The sequence below is a fragment of the Chelonia mydas genome, unplaced genomic scaffold, assembly GCF_015237465.2.
Source record: "Chelonia mydas isolate rCheMyd1 unplaced genomic scaffold, rCheMyd1.pri.v2 scaffold_70_arrow_ctg1, whole genome shotgun sequence".
Taxonomy (NCBI): domain Eukaryota; kingdom Metazoa; phylum Chordata; order Testudines; family Cheloniidae; genus Chelonia; species Chelonia mydas.
This window is the reverse complement of record NW_025111278.1, coordinates 73,765-86,809: the sequence shown is the minus strand read 5'-3', so window position 1 is coordinate 86,809 and position 13,045 is coordinate 73,765. Positions and strand designations below refer to the sequence as shown.

The 13,045-nt window shown below is 51.5% G+C and overlaps 1 long non-coding RNA gene across 1 annotated transcript; it reads right to left on the bottom strand.

Annotated features, from left to right (window-relative positions):
* Positions 1-11,537: 11,537 nt before the first annotated feature.
* Positions 11,538-12,622, bottom strand: LOC122463990. The gene is made up of 2 exons (XR_006287797.1): positions 12,472-12,622; positions 11,538-11,614 (listed from the first exon to the last, which is right to left on the bottom strand). It is a non-coding gene; the product is annotated as an uncharacterized LOC122463990 (long non-coding RNA).
* Positions 12,623-13,045: the final 423 nt, after the last annotated feature.

Sequence of the window (13,045 nt, the reverse complement as noted above, 5' to 3'; positions counted from 1 at the left end):
CTCTGCCAACCACCCCCGTGAGCTGCTCCAGGCATCCCACAAACTGCTCTGGTCCACCAGCCGCTCTGCTCGGCCAGCCGTCCCACGAACTGCTCTGCTCTGCTCTGCCAGCCATCCCACAAACTGCTCCGCAATATATCTTCAGGCTCCGCGACTACTTAACACAACACTCAGCAATTTCAGCTCTTTGTAAATTTAGCTCTTTTGTGATTTCAGCTTGTAGTAGGGGAGCCTGAGTGCTGGTGCACCATTGGCCCAAAGTGAATTCAGCTCAGCAGCCTGTAACTAGATTCCTAATAGAATCAAAATTAGCTCTGATATTCCACAGTGGAGACCCATACCACCAGGTATTAATACCTGTCCCCAACCTCTCTCCATTCACTTGGAGTTGGAACCCATGACCCTTGCCTAGCAAGTGCTGCTTAGTTGATGGCGAGTCCCTCCATCATAACAAAAGGCCAAGTAAAGTTCTACTGTCCTTGATTCACATAATCAGGATAATAACAGTTTATTCCTGCCCCAATAACAGAGAAACTGGGGCTCCTACAGCAGCCAAAGTGACCATCTAGGCGGGGTGGGTGTGCCTATGCAAATGAGATCAGCCCCTAAAGTTCTTTTCCACAACCCACCATGACTCGCCACCAGATGTCAGGCTAGAGCTCATCCTGACTCCGCTTACAAACTAAATCCATTGAGCTCCTTGAGGCTGTCACACGGGATTCCAGCGATGGTTACACCAAGGCCAAATACAGGGGAACAATAACCTCTCTGCTCCAACTCACGATTCCCCTGTTTATCCATCATGCCCTGCCATTCTTGCCTTCAGGGGCTGGGCCCCGTGTCTGAAACCAGTGACATCAAACAGCCTTGTCAGAACACAGGTGTCACGCATAGGCGCCGACTCCGTGGGTGCGCCACGGAAAAAAATTAGCAGGTGCTTAGTGCCCACCGGCAGCCAGCTCCCTCCCTTCCCCCCAGCACCTCCTGTCTGCCGGTGGCCCCACCGATCAACTCCTCCCGCTCCCTCCCAGCCGCTGTGATCGGCTGTTCCGCAGTGTGCGGGAGGCGCTGGGTGCGAGGGGGAGAAGCGGGGCTGGGGCACGCTCAGGGGAGGGGGCAGAACTGGGTAGGAAGAGGCGAGGTGGGGGCTTGGGAGAAGGGCTAGGGCGGGGCATGGGGCGGGGCAGGAATGGGAAGAGGCGGGGCAGGGACTTGGGGGGAAGGGGTCGGCTGGGGGTGGGGACAGGACCTGGGGTGGAGTGGGAGGTTGAGCACCCCTGGGGCCCGGAGGAAGCCGGCCCCTGCGGTGTCACAGATCCACAGGCCCGGTGCTCTCGCAGGGCTCTGGAACAGTCCCTGGGAGGAGCCCTTCAGGTGTCAGCCCCCTTCGGGTCATGCTCTCTCACTGGGGTGAGCCACTGGGCTTCACCGCCTCCTGGGACTGAACCGTGGAGCCTTCAGCCCCCTTGCAACACACCGTGAGCTCCCTGCAGCAAGTCTGCCTGAGTCGGACAGCTGAGAGAGACTTGAACCCCCAAACGGCGCAGTGCAGTGACCCCCACGGTCAGCAGCTGCAGTGACTCGCAGCCAGCCCTGGAAAAGCAGCAGGGTTTATTAGATGCCTGGAGCACAGCATAGACGCTCCGGGGTTAGCACAGAGAGCAGAAAGTTACAGCACGGTCCATCTTGATCAGCCCAGAGCACAGAGCTCTCTGACCCCTCTTTTGTCCCAGTTCAGGAGACCCTCCTGCTTCCAGCAGCCCACACTTCACAACTCCCCACCGGGCCTCTCCTCAGTCCTTTGTTTAGCCCTCAGTCCCCAGAGCCGGCTGCCCCCTCCTTCTGCAGTGAGCCTGCGCCCCAGCGCCCAGCACAGAAAGACCCTGGAGACTGTTGTGCTCTCTCCCCACAGGGCCGGGTGGGCACATTGGCCGGGTGCCAGTGTAGGCCAGGCAGATCTCCTTGCGGGGACACGGAGGCAGGGCTGATTGGCAAAGGATTGGGTGGGGGTGACTGGGGGCAACTCTCCTTGGCATTGCCAGAGCTGGGCACACACAGAGAGATTCATTCCCCGCGCAACCTTCATGATTATTCTTTTCAATGAAAACAAATCTCCACGTGTTCGGTGTTTAAATCTGGTGATTTGGGGGGTACAGATCCTAGCTTTTAACAAGAACGACCTTATGTTTCTGTAAAAAGCAGACCCTTTGATGTGGACAGTGACAGGTTTTTTTCCCAGGCAGCTAAAATAAATAAAATACATTTCACGACAGCTGAGGCCAGAAGGGGCTGTGCAGACCATCCAGCGAGACCTTCTGCAGAGCACAGGCCAGAGACCCCTTCCTGTGATTCGGGGAGCAGAAGGTTCCTGTGAATAAGGGTGGGGGGCATAGGATGGGGAGTAAGGAGAGCTACAGAGATTGGGGTGGGGGGCAGCCAGTTCCAGGCTGGGAAGAGGCACCATAACAGGTCCCAGCTGGCTGGAGCCCGGTGTTCCCCCCTCCCCACACCGAGCCCACTGACCGAGTGACTGTGGCTCTAACCAGAATGAGCTGGGGTGCCTCCCTTGGATCCATGCCACTCCCCTCGGGGCCTGTGCCCCATCTTTGTAACCAGCGATATTGACGGACGGATCCATCCGTTTTCCACCGTGTCGCCCTCTAGTGGCTGTGGTTCCCTGAGAGAGGCTAAAAGGCAGCTGAAAAGAGCTTTTCCGTTAGCTCAGCAAGCAGGAGGCTGCGTGAAAGCCCACACTCCCACTCCTGGTTCCCCCGGGTAGGCACGCAATTTAGCTCAGCTGGGAGAGGCTTGTGTGTCTTGGGTGTCTGAGGGTGGTCCTCTGCCTCGCTCCCCCATGGGTCTGTCGAAAATTCAGCTCAGCTGGGAGAATGTTTAGTGCTGATCAATCAAGATTCCCCCCATTCATCTGACTGTAAGGTCTGGCTTCCCCCCTCTGCTGGGTGCTACATGCACACAGCGTGAGAGACATTGCCGGGCACCAGAAAGGGGAAACTGAGGCACAGAGCGTGGGCGTGATTTTCCCAAGGTCATGCAGCAGGAACCCGAAATAGAATGCAGGTCTTGGGAATCCCAGTCCGGTGGTCCACATGCGACTAGAGGGGCTGGGACATCGACCCCAGACAGATTAGAACTGCAGATGGGCAGCACAGAGCCTGAACAGACATAAATGCAATCGATGCTTATAACTGGGCCGAATTTAGGTGGATTTTCACAGGAATGGCAAAAGACACAAGGGCCACCTTACCTCCCGTTTCTCCAAGCCCCTGCTCCAAAGCGTGGGGGCGTTAGCGCTTTTCAATCAACCAGCTGTATGTTTATTATTTTTTTGACATGGGCTAAACAGCGTAAGAACAGAAGAACCGCAAGACTGGGTCAGACCCATGGTGCCTCTCGCCCAGTGTCCTGTCTTCCAACAGTGGCCGATGCCAGATTCTTCAGAGGGAATGAACAGAACAGGGCAATTATCAAGTGATCCATCCCCCGTCGTCCAGTCCCAGCGTCGGGCAGTCAGAGGCTAAGGGACACCCAGAGCATGGGGCTGCATCCTTGACCATCTTGGCTAATAGCCATGGATGGACTTATCCTCCATAGAATCATAGTGTAGCAAGGGGGCATGGCTTCCCTCCAAGACTGACAGGGAGGAACCACCATCTTCTCCCGAGTGGGCAGAGCCAGGAAGGCCACCCCCGCCCTGCCGGAAGCATGGGGGTGGGGCAAGAAGTACAAAAGTCGGGCCCTGCAGCTCATTTGGGCTGGAGCTCCTGCGGGAGACAGATACTTCTCCCCCGCGGCTGTCGGAGGACACTGAGGAGGATCTCTGCTGCATTGAGGACTCGCCCGAGCTTCCAGAGCTGCCAGCCACTCCAGACACCAAGGAGCTGCTGGGACTACCGTTGGCTGGATATCCCAGTGAAATGGAGGATGACCCCGGGGTCCAAGTACACCCCAAGGGGAAGGGAGGAAGCAGCCCAGCAACAGCTGACTGTAGTCCAGCCGCATTGCTGCCTGAACCCAGGTCAGCGTATTGTGGCTGGATTCCCTGCTGACCCAGTAGTGGAACACTCCCCCACTGTCAGGGCTCAGGGCTGGGACCCGGTGGAGTAGGGTGGGCCCAAGTCCCCCTAACCCCCTGCTGGCAATCCTACCCCTGGGGTGGCTGCCTGCCCACCTTAAGCCAGGAGGCCTGCATTTATCTGCTGCCTGCCAGAGTCAAGACGTCAAAACTCCTAGATTGATTATGCTCTGCCCTGCCTGAGGGCCAGAGACCTGAGACATTTTGATGCCCTGCCTTGCCTGGGGGCCTGGGCTCCCAGATTATTGACTGCTCTGTCCTGCTTGAGGGCCAGAGCCCTAGACTGTTTGGGGCTCCCCCTGCCTGAGGGATTGAGTCCCAGAGACTGATTACTATCCAGCCCAGCTCAGAGGGCTTGAGTGCCGGAGAAAGCTAATTTCTCCTTTTTCACACTGTCTTTCTAGGAATGGGACAGTGAGGGTGGCCTTTCTCCAAGACTGACAGGGAGGAACAGCCATGGACTCTTACACATCATGGAATCATAGGACTGGAAGGGACCTCGAGAGTTCATCTAGTCTAGGCCCCTGCACTCAAGGCAGGACTAAGTATTATCTAGACCATCCCTGACAGGTGTTTGTCTAACCTGCTCTTAAAAATCCCCAATGATGGAGATTCCACAACCTCCCTAGGCAAGTTATTCCTGTGCTTAACTATCCTGACAGGAAGTTTTTCCTAATCTCCAACCAAAACAGCCCTTGCTGCAATTTAAGCCCATTGCTTCTTGTCCTATCCTCAGAGGTTAAGAAGAACAGTTTTTCTCCCTCTTCCTTGTAACAACCTTTTATGTACTTGAAAACTGTTATCATGTCCCCTCTGTCTTCTCTTTTCCAGACTAAACAAACCCATTTTTTTCAATCTTCCCTGATAGGTCATGTTCTCTAGACCTTTAATCATTTTTGTTGCTCTTCTCTGGACTTTCTCCAATTTGTCCACATCTTTCCTGAAATGTCATGCCCAGAACTGAACACAATACTCCATCTGAGGCCCAATCCGCACAGAGTACAGTGGAAGAATTACTTCTTGTGTCTTGCTTACAACACTCCTGCTAATATATCCAAGAATGATGTTCATATTTTTTGCAAAAGTATTACACTATTGACTTATATTTATCTTGTGATCCACTATGACCCCCAGATCCCTTTCTGTAGTACTCCTTCCAAGGCAGTAATTTCCCAATTTGTATGTGTGCAACTGATTGTTCCTTCTTAAGTGGAGTAATTTGCATATGTCCTTACTGAATTTCGTCCTATTTACTTTAGACCATTTCTTCCATTTGTCGAGATAATTTTGAATTTTAATCCTATCCTCCAAAGCACTTGCAACCCCTCCCAGCTTGGTATCATCCGCAAGCTTTATAAGTGTACTCTGTATGCCATTATCTAAATCACTGATGAAGATATTGAACAGAACCAGACCCAGAACTGATCCCTGCGGGACCCCACTCATTATGCCCTTCCAGCATGACTGTGAGCCACTGATAACTACTCTCTGGGAACTGTTTTCCAACCAGTTTTTCAAGTGAGCTGTAGCTCACGAAAGCTTATGCTCAAATAAATTGGTTAGTCTCTAAGGTGCCACAAGTACTCCTTTTCTTTTTGCGAATACAGACTAATACGGCTGTTACTCTGAAACATCTAGGCTGTATTTCCCTAGTTTGTTTATGAGAAGGTCATGTGAGACAATATCAAAAGCCTTACTAAAGTCAAGATATACCACATCTACCTCTTCCCCACTATCCACAAGGCTTGTTACCCTGTCGAAGGAAGCTATCAGGTTTGTTTGACATGATTTGTTCTTGACAAATCCATACTGACTGTTACTTATCACCTTATTATCTTCTAGGTGTCTGCAAATTGATTTTTTAATTATTTGCTCCATTATCTTTCTGGGTACTGAAGTTAAGATGACTGGTCTGTAATTCCCAGGGTTGTGCTTATTTCCCTTTTTTATAGATTGGCACTACATTTGCCCTTTTCCAGTCCATGAACTTATCTAATTATTTTCTGAATCCAGTTATACTTTTGAGCTTCACAACATCCCCTGGCAAGGAGTTCCACAGGTTGACTGTGTGTTGTGCGAAGAAATACTTCCTTATGTTTATTTTAAACCTGCTGCCTTTTCATTTCATCAGCTGACCCCTGGCTCTTGTGTTATGTGAAGGAGTAAATAACACTTCCCCATTCACTTTCTCTACACCATTCATGATTTTATAGACCTTGATCATATCCCCCCTTCATTGTTTCTTTTCTAAGATGAATAGTCCCAGTCTTTTAAAACTCTCCTCAGATGGAAGCTGTTCCATCCCCCTAATCATTTTTGTTGCCCTTCTCTATATCTTTTCCAATTCTAACATATCTTTTTTGAAATGGGGTGACCAGAACTGCATGCAATGTTCAAGGTGCCGGTGTACCATGTATTTATATCATGATATTATGATATTTTCTTTCTTATTATCACTCTCTTTCTGAATGGTTCCTAACATTCTGTTAGCCTTTTTGACTGCTACTGCGCATTGAGCGGATGTTCTCAGAAAATTTTCCACGATGACATCAAGATCTTTCTTGGGTGGTGATAGCTAATTTAGATCCCATCATTTTGTATGCACAGTTGGGATTATGTTTTCCATTATGCATTACTTTGCACTTATCTACATTAAATTTCATCTGCCATTTTGTTGCCCAATCACCCAGTTTAGTGAGATCCTGTGACACTTTGTACCTCATAGCAGCACCCCCCTGCACATTCACCAGTGTCATATAATTAGGATATGTTTCCTACAAAGGATGCCTTGTCAGGTATCATTTTAAAAGTTTTGATCTGTTGAACATTAATATCCTGTTGGATTGTATGTGCTATTATTGTATGGAAAGTTATGAAGTTTTGACTACGCATGTGTTGCTAACATATATTGTGAGGTTGGGAACACCCACAACCAGAGTAGCCAGACATGCTGATGGCCAGGAAATACCTTGTGTGGGAAGATACAGGTACAGCTATTTCTGTGGTTAAGCAGAGTATAATTCAAGAAGGTGACATATTGCCAGGATGGATGGAAGAGCTTTTATTAGCAGGAGGTTTCAGGTTTCTCTTTTTCCTTGGGCCAAATTACACATAGAAACGGAGGGTTTAGAAAGTGAATTGAAGGTGGGGGTAGTTGAAGATAACCCCATTAATTGGAGAAGCCGAAAGGTTAACAATGGTGCACAGATACAAAGAGATGTTTTCTAGCAACTCAGAGGAGGCCCGCTTGCTAGATCACGAGACAGATCCACAAAGTGTTAAAATGTACACCGAACTTTGCAAAAGCACCTGTGGGAAACAATGTTTAGCAACACTTGGGAGCTGTGTGATCAAAACCTAAAGAGCACCTTGGGCACGCTGCCTCTGCATTAGTCAGTGACTAACACTCCTGCAGTAAACTAAGGGGGAAAGTGTGACACTCTGTACCCCAAAGTAGCACCCTGGAACCTCCATATCACCTCTGGCCGGCTGGCCGGAGCAGCTGTGGTCCACTGGCCCTGGTAGCGGTCCCTAGCTGGCTGGAGCAGCCACAGTCCGCGGTCCCGGGCAGTGGGCTCCAGCTGGCCAGAGCAGCTGTGGTCCATGGCCCCGGCAGCTGGAGCCACTGGCCCCAGGCGCTCTCCCTGCCCAGCAGCATCCCTCCCTGGATGCCCCTCCCCAAAAGCACTCCCCCCCACACCCAGCACCCCCCCACACCCCAAGATTTAATCATGGGTATTTTTAATATAAGTCATGGACAGGTCATGTGCTGTGACTTCTTGTTTATTGCCCATGACCTGTCCATGACTTTTACTAAAAATACCCATGACTAAATCGTAGCCTTACTCATGAACCAACAATAGAGAGGCTCCAGCCAATTACCCGCAGCTCTCCACCCTTTCACCCCCAGAACTGTACCATGTTCCACCGGTCAGAAGCCTGGCTAGTGTAAACTCATTATTTAGTGCTCCACTCACTCCGTGTAGAACGGACAGGCACCAGCCTTTCTAATCTGAGCTGCGATTCTCCAAGCACTTCAACCAAAATCACACTATTTTAGATCAAACATAAAACGGATTTCTTAACTACAGAGAGATCGATTTTAACTGATTATAAGTATCAGATAGAGAGATCAAAGTTGGTTACCTAAGAAATAAAAATAAGTTTGAGGAATGGTTTGGGGGAGGAATAATGGAAAGACAGCTTCATAATTTGCACAGGGGCAACGGCACTTGCCTCAAGAAAAGATAATATAGACAGCAGTGAGGAGGGTCATGATTAGTAGGAGGCCTTTTAGGATTTGACGTCCGAGCGAGCCCAAGCGTCTTGTAAGCCAGGACCACAAATCCCAATCTGAAGTTGTCTTCTCCTCCGCTATGCCATGGAACAGTTTTACCTGCTGTTGGATGGTATGTATTTCACTTACTACCTGTTGGCTTTTATCCACGTAGGTACAGCAGGTGGAGTTCACCAAGACATAGACACCTCCCTGACTGGCCAGGAGTAGATCTAAGGCCATGGGATTCTGCAGGGAAATTCAGGAAATGCTGAGGATTTCAGTCTGCAAATTGGTAATAGCATCCACTGTAGCATTCCCCATTAGTTCCATAGTGGCAGAAATGTTGACAATGGCCTTTTCCAATTCACTGACTCCCAGCCAAGGGATTAGCACCCTGATATCTTGGTGGAATTTAGTAGGGTGTAGGATCAAGGGGTTAGGGGAACTGCGCCTTACCCGGTGTAGGCCCAGGTTGTGGGTTTGAGTGTGGTAAAGGTGGTCCCTTTTTCAAACCCTGGAAAAAGGTACCCGAGGGTGCACCCCCCTTTCCAGTCCCAGGGCAGAGTTTTGTATGCCCACTTCCCGCAGAGCCAAAACAGACCATGAATGAGCTTGGTCCCTTCATTACACTTAGAATGGAAGGAATCGGTCATGTTATGCCTACACCATTTGGATAAAAATAAAAGATAGGAGGGGGCAGAGGTCAAAGCCAGGGTGGAGTTTGGGGTGCAAGCTGGGGTATTTTGGGGAAAGAATACTCCCAAGTCTTGCATAGTCCACTTTCCCGGGAAACATAATCCAGCCTCCACTTACTGTTATTATGTGTAGAGCAGTTGGAGGCCGTAACATTGTTCCATAGGAGTTGGCCGTGATTGTTGTTAGGGAAATAGGTAAGCGTATGTTGACAGTGTGGGTATGATCCTACATAACGTCCCTTTGCAGTATCTGCATAGATAAAATTAGAGCAGAGTGGGGCAAAAAGCCGGGGGCAATAACTTAAGCGTTTAATGAATAGTAGGGACCCGGGGGCCCTTTTGCCCTGATCCTTTTCTTGTATAGACATGTAACCAGCTTGTTCGGTCATTCCCCATTCAGATATATCTGCAGGCAGCCCTGCCACTGGGATTCCCTGTGCCTGGTGTTCTGGCATATGTGAACAGATCCAGCAATTTGTTAGATTGGCAGCCCGAGCCACTTGTTGGGTGAGATTGAGGTAGAGGTTTTTATCCCAGCCTCCCTGTAAACCTTTTGTTCCTCCCCGGACAGATAGGGCAACTTCTATTCTTACCTGGGGGTCTTAGGGGAGGGGTGGCAGGGGTGTTAGCGATGTCATGTGCCCAAAAGAACATAATGGTCACGCAAGTTTAGCAATCACAGCAATAACATGGTTACACACATGAACCAGATAGAAGGCATAAGCCACTTGTGCACTATGGCCCATTCTTTCATTCTGGCAGCTGGCTCAGTCATGGTCGAAAGGAGCCAGTGGGTGCTAAGTTGACCACTGGGCTTGGAAGGCGTTATTATGGCCTTATGTTCCCTGTGTTTCTTTACCAGCGGGCCAGATTTTCAACTGGCTGTGAAGGCAGTTCACGGGAGGTTAGAGGTTAATTGTTCGAGAACCGATGACCTTGCTGTTGGAAGCGAGGTGCTATTTCCTTCTCCATAGGCAATACCGAGGCTCCTCTGGGCAGTGTTCTGAGGTTGGGCTCTCGGTTGCCGGCCAAGGGTTTGCAGTATCTGGGCCCAAAGGAGGGGAAGTTTTCTTGCAGTGGGAGGCGTGGATCCAACTGGTGAGTCCCCGGCATTTGACCGCAGTATGGGTGGTCAGCAGGACCTGGTAGGGACCCTTCCAGCGAGGATCCAGGGAAGTTTTTCTTTGGTGCACCTTAACGTGGACCCAGTCTCCAGGCTGTAATGGGTGGCACCAGGGCCATCCCTAGGCATACGCAGCATACGCAGCTGCGTAGCGCACCATGAAATTTGGGGCACCAAATTGCCCCAAATTTCATGGTGCCCTAGACGGCGGCGTGCTGCATAGGCAGCAGCGCCAGCCCCGGCGACCAGCCCTATCCCTCAGTCAGCCCCCCGACCCAGGCTGCGCCCACTGCAAGGGGAAGACCTGTCCCTAGAGGGGTGTGGGGCCCCGCACAACTCCCTCCGACCCACCTCTTACCTTTCCCCCTGTTCCACCCCCAGCCCGCACCCATTCCACCTCTTCCCCCAGCAACCCTGCACTCACCGACAGCAGCAGGAAGCGGAGCAACCTGGCCCCAGCCTGCTCCATTCCTCCAGCTCCCAGCCGCAGCGCTCCACTTCCCGCCACCGGTGAGTGTGGGGAAGTTGGGGAAAGGACGCCCCCTGCACTCACCAGCGGCAGGAAGCGGAGCGCTGTGGCTGGGAGCTGGCAGAGTAGAGCTGGCTGAGGCCGGGTTGCTCTGCTTCCCGCTGCTGCTGGTGAGGGGGGGGATCCCTTCCCCCAAGCCTCCTCCCCCAAGCGACATAGCTGGAGCCAGGGCAAGGGAAGCAGAGTGGGCTGCTCCCGGCCCCCCGCTAATCCCCTGGGCCACTCTGGGCCTGTGGGGCCCCCAAAAGTGCCCCCCAGCTCCTGCCTCCAAGACCCTGGGGTGCGGGAAGCCTGGGGCCCCAAACAGACCACCCGTGGGGGGGCTGCCTAGGGCACCCAAATGGCTAGGGATGGCCCTGGGTGGCACGGAATGTCAGCCGGTTCTGGGAGGGCCTGTGTGCTTGTGAGTGAATAGACCTGACACAATGAATTAGCTTCCTACAGTATGCCAGTACAGTACCGTCGTTTAGCTGCAGGTCCAGCTGAGGAGAGAATGCGGGAGGGGTTACTGGCATTCTCATGGGTCGGGCCATGAGGATTTAATGTGGGGACAGGCCATGTTTACGCATGGGTGTGCTCCTCATGTGCATGAGGGCGAGGGGTAAGGCATCGGGCCATTTCAGGTTGGTTTCAGCATAGATCTTGGAGATTTTGTTTTTCAGGTCACCGTTTTCGCGCTCGACCGCCCCCGCACTTTGCGGGTGATGGGCACAATGAAAACATTGAGTGAAGTTCAGGGCCTTACAAACGTTTTGCATAATTTGGCCTGTAAAGTGAGTGCCTCGATCACTATTAGTAAAGACAGGTAAACCAAACCGAGGGATAAAGTCTTTTTAACAGTCTTTTGGCCACAGTGATGGCATCTGCCTTCGCGCACGGCTAGGCCTCGATCCATCTGGAATACATGCAAACGCAAACAAGGACATATTCATAAGAACAACGTTTCAGCATATGGATGAAATCAATCTGGATATTGACAAAAGGACTCCATGGTGTAGGGTGTGCAGCTGGTTTTGTTTTTATCAGCCTGCCACTGTTGTGGGCTAGGCAGATGAGGAAGGTATTACAGTATCGCCATGCTATACTGGAAAAATTGGGGGCAAACCAAGGTTGTAGTACTGACCCAGTCATCCCCCCTTTGCCCACGTGTGCTTGGCCATGGACACGCAGGCAAGGTAGGGGAGCAGAGCCTTGGGCACCACCAAGCAGCCGACTGGGGAGTGCCACAAGGCATCCGGTTGCAATGAGCATCCGGCCCGCCCCCGCCCGTCCCTCTCCTGGTCCGGGGCAGAATTTTGCATGAGAGCTAAGTCCCGGAGGGAGTCAGGTACAAGGGGGGATGGAGCACTGAGGAAAATAAAGTCAAAGGGGAGCTGGAGACCCGGAAATGGCTGCCTGCTTGGCAGCAGGGTCTGCCAAGGCATTTCCTTTGGTAACATCATCATACGGTTTCTGGTGCGCAACACATTTTACGATTGCCACAGCGGAAGGAAGTTGGAGGGCAGAGAGAAGAGCATCAACAAAAGGCCCATTACTGATTTTGTTTCCTCCCGGTGTGAGGAACCCCCCATATTTCCAGAGCTGTCCATAGTCATGGACCACTCCAAAAGCATATTGGGAATCTGTATAGATGGTAACAGATTTTCCCTTGGCCAGGGTGCAGGCCCGAATAAGGGCGACAGGTTCTGCAACCTGAGCCGAGCATGCTTCGGGGAGGGAGTGGGTTTCAACTGTTTTATATTGCGAACGTACAGCATAGCTGGCCACAAGCTGGCCGGAAGGATTCCTGAGGCAGCACCTGTCTACATAGAACAGCAGATTTGGATTCTGGAGCAGGGTGTCCTTTAGGTCAACCCTAGGACAAGTAAGTTGGGTGGTCACCGTGAAGCAATCATGGGGTCCGCCATCTGTTGAAGTAGGAAGAAGAGAAGCCAGGTTGAGGACAGAACAACAGGGGAGAGTTACATTTGAGGCATTTAACAGCAGCATGTCATATTTTGTTAGTCTTGAGTTGTAAAGTTGTTGGGTTTTGCTTTTTGTGAGTAATGCAGTTACAGCATGGGGGACAGCAACACACAAGGGGGATCCCAGGACGAGCGTGGCAGAAGTTTCTACAAGGGAAGCCGCAGCTGCCACCGCGCGGAGGCAGGGAGGGAGTCCAGCTGCCACGGGGTCGAGAGGTGAACTATAGTATGCAATGGGCCACGGCTTATCACCATGCGTCTGGGTAAGGACTCCCAAAGCAATGCCGTCCCGCTCATGACAGAAAAGTGTAAAGGGTTTCTGGTTGTCTGGCAAGCCCAAGGCAGGGCCCTGGTAAGGGCCT